This window comes from Pteropus vampyrus, unplaced genomic scaffold, assembly GCF_000151845.1.
Source record: "Pteropus vampyrus isolate Shadow unplaced genomic scaffold, Pvam_2.0 Scaffold244, whole genome shotgun sequence".
NCBI lineage: Eukaryota > Metazoa > Chordata > Mammalia > Chiroptera > Pteropodidae > Pteropus > Pteropus vampyrus.
Window position 1 is genome coordinate 1,817,570 of NW_011889025.1, and position 6,953 is coordinate 1,824,522.

Consider the following 6,953-nt stretch of genomic DNA (forward strand, 5'->3'; position numbering starts at 1 on the left):
AAAATTCAACCAAAAAGATAAAAGCCTTGTACTTGGAAAATATGTCATTGAAGAAAGAGATCGAAGAAGATGCAAATAAACGGAAACATATGCCTTGCTCATAGATAGGAAAATTGATATCATTAAAATATCCAGACTACCCAAAGCAATCTATAGATTCAATACAATCCCTATCAAATTACCAATAGCATTTTTCACAGAACTAGAACAAATAATACAGAAATGTATATGGAACTATAAAAGATCCCAAATAGCCACAGCAATCTTGAGCAAGAAGAGCAAAGTAGGAAGTATCACACTATCTGATACCAAACTATACTACACATCACTAATAATCAAAACAGCATGACACTAGCATAGAAACAAACAAATAGATCAATGGAATAGAATAAAGAGCCAGAAGTAAACTCAAGTCTATATGGACAATTAATCTACCACAAAGGAGACAAGAATATACAATGAAGCAAAGACAGTTTTTTCAATAAACGGTGTTGGGAAAACTAGACAGATGCATGCAAAAGAATAGAACTGGTCCAGTTTTGTATAACATATACAAGAATAAACTCAAAATCAGTTAAAGACTTACATATAAGATCCAAAACCATAAAACTCCTAGAAGAAAACATAGGTAGTAAACTCTGTGACATTGCTTTTACTAATTTTTTTTTCTGATATATCTCCTTGGGCAAAGGAAACAAGAGAAAAATGGGACTACATCAAACTGAAATGTTTTTGCACAGCAAAGGAAACCATCAATGAAACAAAAAGAAAACCTACTGAATGAGAGAAAATATTCGCCAATGATACATCTGATAAAGTTAATATCTAAAATTTATAAAGAACTCATATAACTCAACACCCCCCCCCAAAAAAAACTAACAACTCAATTAAAAAATGAGCGGAGTCCCTGAATAGACATTTCCTATAAAGATATGAAAAATGCTCAGTGTCACCAATCATCAGAGAAATGCAAATGAGAACCACAATAAAATATCACCTCACCCCTGCCAGAATGACTATCATCAATAAATTAATAAACAATAAGTTTTGGCTAGGATGCAAGGAAAAGGGAACCCTTGTGCACTGTTGGTAGGATTGCAAATTGTTGCAGCCACTATGAAAAACTGTACAGAGGCTTCTAAAAAATTAAAAATAAAACTGCCTTACAGCCCAGCTATTCCATTTATGGTATTTATTCAAAAAAATCCAAAACATTAATTTGAAACAATATATGTGCCCCTGTGTTTATTGCAGAGTTACTTACAATACCCCAGATATGAAAGCAACCTAAGTACTCATCAATAGACAATTGGATAAAGAAGTGATATATATACACCATTGTGACAACATGAGTGTACCTGGAGGGTGTTATGTTAAGGGAAATAAGTCAGATACAGAAAGACAAATGCCACATGATCTCACTTATATGTGAAATCTAAGTAGCAAAATAAACAAACAAAACAGAAATAGAGTCATAGATACAGAGAACACACTGATGTTTGCCAAATGGGAGAGGTGTTGGAGGGCTGGATGAAAAAGGCAATGAGAATAAGAAGTATAAATTGGTAATTACAAAATATTCATGGAGATGTGAAGTATAACATAGGGAATAGCCAATAATATTTTAATAATTATGTATGGTGCCAGGTTGGTACTAGACTTATTGTTGCCAGATTGAGAGGGGAAGATGGGAGGTGGATGAAAAAGGGAAAGTGATTAAGATGTACAAATTAGTAGTACAAAATATTCATGGAGATGTAAAGCATAGCATAAGGAATATAGTCAATATTGTAATAATTATGTATGATGTCAGATGGGTACTAGTTTTATTGGGGCGATCATTTCATGAGTTATATAGGTATCTAATCACTATGTTGTACAACTGAAACTAATATAATATTGTATGCCACCTGTAACTGAAAAAAATTAATTATTATAAAAGAAAGAAAACATGGCATAAAGAAGAATAGACCAATGGAACAGAATAGAGAGCCCAGAAATAGACTCATACATATATGGATAACTGATGTTTTTTATGAAGGCAATGCAGTGGGGGAAAGGATAGTCTTTTCAAGAAATGGTGCTGAAATGACTGGATATTCATATACAAAACATGAACTTCAAACCATATATAAATATTAAAAGCAGATTGCAAAAAGAAAAGTGAATCACAAACTGAAATGTAAAATCTAAATCTATAGACTTTATTTAAAATATATATATAGGAGAAAATCTTTGTAACCTGTAGTTAACCTGTAGTTTTTAGATAAGCGCCAAAGACATAATCCATAATAGAGCAAAAATGATTAATTAAACTTCATCAATATTTAAGATTTCTGATTTTCAAAAAATATTCTTAAAAGAATGACTGGGAAAAATCTTTGCAAATCATAGATTTGAGAAATTATTTGTATCCAGAATATATAAAGAACTCTCAAATCTCAATACTAAGAAAACAAACAACTCGATTCAAAAATGGACAATGGGTGAGGAGAAATGAATATTTAAGTAGGTTTTTCATTGGTATATAATCTAATAGAGCCCATATGAAGGTCAATTTGGCAAAATCAAAAATAAATGTGCTTTACTCTTCCATACAGCAAAATCTTTTATAAGTATTATATTTTTCCTAAAAAAATATTTCATGGGCACAAATATGCATGCACAGATATTACTGAAACATTGTTTATAATAGCAAAATATTGGACACAAACTAAGTGTCCAAAGTTGAAGAACGGTGAATAAATTATGACTCATCCATCATCCACATTACACTGAGCTATAACACAGCAGTTAAAATGAATGAGGTACAGCTATCTCCCTTGACATAAAAAGAATTCTTATCTCCATCAGCAGGTAAGAAAGCAAGTTGCAGAACAAATGTACTGTTTTATCCTAAAACAAAGTAAAACCAAATGTTTGCATATGTACACGTATACATAAACACTTATTCAAAGATTTGGAGAGACACATACCCGACAATAAAGAGAGGAAGGTGGGCACAGATGATTGTGAAGGGGATGTTTACATTATATGTTATATGCTTTTTCTTTTTTAAAATTTTCAATTAAAATTGACATTCAATATTATTTTATATTAGTTTCAGGAGTATGGCATAGTGATTAGACATTATATAATTTACAAAGTGATTCCCTGATTAGTCTAGTACCCAACTGGCATCATACACAGTTATTAAAATATTGACTATATTCCCTATGCTGTACTTTACATCCCCATAACGATTTTGTAACTACCAGTTCATACTTCTTAATCCCATCACCTTTTTAATCTGGCCCCCTAATCCCTCTCCAACCTGGCAAAAAGTTTGTTCTCTGGATCTGTGAACCTCTTTCTGTCATATTTTTAATAACAGCTCTATTGAGATCTAGTTCACATACAATACAATTCGCACAATTTAAATGTGCAATACAATGGGTTTTAGTATATTTATGTAGTTGTGCAACCATCACAGTTTTAGGAAGTTATCATCTCAAAAACAAAGCAAATCAAAACAAAACAAAACAAAACACGTTTGGAGAAACACGGCGAAGCAAGAGACATCCCCAGATCTCTACTCTTGAAACAACAATAAGCTGAACATCTAAAACTCAAAACAAACAAACAAACAAACAAACAAAAACAAACTGCACACCGGTACGTCTGAGTGTGTGATCTGTGTGCATAAGAGCTACCACAAGTCAGAATCCCGAGTGTCAGGTGGTGGACTGAGAGAAATAAAGAAGCTGCCTCTCATAGCCACCGGAGCTCCCTGTAGAGAGTGTGGGAGGGGAGAAGGTGCAGCGAGTTCCCTAAACAGCCCTGGCTGGGAGAGCTGTGAGTTCCATGTACCTAGTGGCAGGGCCCAGTCATCAGGGCAGAACACAGAGAAGTGGGATGGCAGAGAAACAAAAGTTGATTTTTACTGGCTGCAGTTGCAAAACCAAGGCTGAGCCGCAGCCCACAACTCCCAAGCCAAAGGGCTATACCACCATACCCTCCAAGACAGATCAACGTGGAGCCACAGTGAAATCTGAGCAAACACTACCGAAACTGTTGCTAACACTGACAGAGACTGAGACTGAGGGTAGCAGAGTGATTAAATATCTATAAGAAAATAAAAAGGCATTATTAAGGGTTTATATAAAGCAAGGATCCAAGAGCCTTAGACGCCACCTACTGGAAACCAACAGAAGAGCAACTTCTTTGCAGCAGACTAAAGAAAGACCTTTATATAATAAAAATTCTTTCTGGAAAAATAGCAGAATACAGTTCCATTAATGCCCAGGTGGAGAACGAGTCCATTAAACACCATGAACAACCAAGATGACAAGGCATTTAAGACAGAAAGAGAAAAATCTCCAGAAAATAAGTTTACAGACATAGAAATATGCAACTTACATGACAGAGAATTCAAGATGGCACTTCTGAAAAAATCTCAGTGAGTTCCGAAATGAATCATATAAACAATTTCAGGAATTGCAAAAACAACAAGATGAGCAGAGCAAGGAGATTGAAATCATTAAAAAGAACAGAATAGATCTTCTGGAGATAAAAAACAAACAAACAAAAACACTGCAAGAGTTGAAAAATGAAATAGTAAGCTTGGGAAATAGAGTCGAACAATTGGAGGAAACCATCAGGGACATCGAAGACAGAAATCTAGAAATAAATCACAAGGAAAAAGAGAGAATCTGAAGAATGAAAAATAATGAAAGAAAAATATGAGAAGTAATTGATACCATCTGAGAGGAAACATAAGAATAATGAGCATTATTGAAGATGAGGAGAAGGATCAGGGATTAGAAAGCATTTTCAGACAAATAGTGGACAAGAATTTCCCAGATCTAAGGAATGAGCTGGAGCTTGGAATTCAAGAAGTCAATAGAATACCCAATTATCTCAACCCAAAAGGCCTTCACCAAGACATTTTGTATTAAAATTATAAAAAATCAAAGACAAAGACAGAATTCTCAGAGTAGACAGGGAGAAGAAAAAGGTAACTTATAAAGAAAAACCCATTAGATTAACCTTGGACTTCTCAGCACAAACCTTACAAATCAGAAAAGAGTAGAATCAAATATTTAAACTACCAAGTTAAACTACCAGCCTAGAATAATGTATCCAGCTAAGCTCTCCTTTAGATATGAAGGAGAAATTAAGACTTTACCAGACATACAAAAATTGAGGGAATTCTCCATTATGAGATCTGTACTACAGGAAATACTGAAAGGGGTCAGCTAACCTAAAACAAAATGACAGAAAAAAAAACATAACTAGCAGTAAAGTGACTATCAGGCAAATAGAAGCAGAGGAGTGCAACCCTTACTAAGAACAGGGCATTTAAAGCTTAAATAATAAGAAGAGAATTGCTATAGCAAGATAGTAATGAACGTTCAGTATACATAGGGACAAATCGAGACAACAATGACTGAAAAGAGGAGGATTCAAAGATCCAAATTCGCAAAGGGGAATGGAGATAAGGCATGCACAGAAGAAAATGGACGGCTGTGCATATAACTATCCTCTACATATTTATAAATGTAACTACATGCCGAAGATTCAGAACTGAACTATAAAACATAAAACAAGAAGAACTAGAGGGAAAATTCACAAAAGGCAACCAAATAAAAAAAAAAAAAAGAAAGAGAGAAACACAAGGAACATGAAAGTAATGGAAACACTGAGCTACTAGAAAGCAAAAGACAAAATGGCTATAAGAAGACCTCATATTTCAATAATCACCCTAAATGGAAATGGACTAAACTCAAAAATAAAAACAGCACAAAATTGCATAATGAAAAAAACAAACAAACAAACAAACAAACAAACAAAACCCAACCATATGCTGCCACCAGGAGACACATATCAGCTCCAAAGAAAAATATACTATCAAGGTGAAAGGATGAGAATGATATTTCAAGCAAATGTCATTCAGAAAAAAGCAGGAGTAGCGGTACTAATATCAGACAAAATAGACTTCAGAATAAAAAAGGTAAAGAAAGGTACTGAGGGATACTTCATAATGATAACGGGAATCATGCACCTAAAAGACATACTACTTACTAATATCTATGTTTTCAAACAGGGAGCCCCAAAATATGTAAAGGAATTACTAACAGAACTAAAGAAAGAAACAGACCAAAACACTATCGTAGTAGGGGACCTAAATACTCGACTTCCAGATATGGACAGATCATCTAAACAGAAAATCGATAAGGAAACAACATCCATAAATGACACTAGATGAACTGGACATAACTGACATTTACAGAGCCTTCCATCCCAGAACAGCTGCTTATACATTCTTCTCAAGTGCACATGGAACATTCTTAAGGATTGACCACAGACTGGGACACAGAGATAGCCTCAACAAATATAAGAGGGTTGAAATCATACCAATCATATTATCTGATAATAATGCTTTAAAACTAACGATCAACTGCCAAAAGAAATAAGGAAGAACCACAAATACATGGACATTAAACAAAATGCTAATGAAGAATAACTGGGCCACAGAAGAAATAAAAAGACAGATCAAGAGTTACATAGAAAGGAATGATAATGATAGTACAACATACCAAAACTTTTGGGACACGCAAAAGTGGTCACAAGAGGAAAGTTCATATCATTACAGGCCTATCTCCAAAAGCAAAAACAAGCCCAAATAAACAACCTAACACTTCATCTCAAAAAACTAGAAAAGGAAGAAAAAATGAGGCTTAAAGTCAGCAGAAAGAAAGAAATAATCAAAATTAGAGCATAATTAAATGAAATTGAAACAAACAAACAAAAAACAATAGAAAAAATAAATGCAATAAAGAGCTGATTCTTTGAGAAGGTTAATGAAATTGACAACCCCCAGGCTAGATTCCCTAAAGAAAAAGGAGAAAGGACACAAATAAACAAAATCAGGGATGAAAGAGGGGACATTATGACTGATATCGCAGAAATAC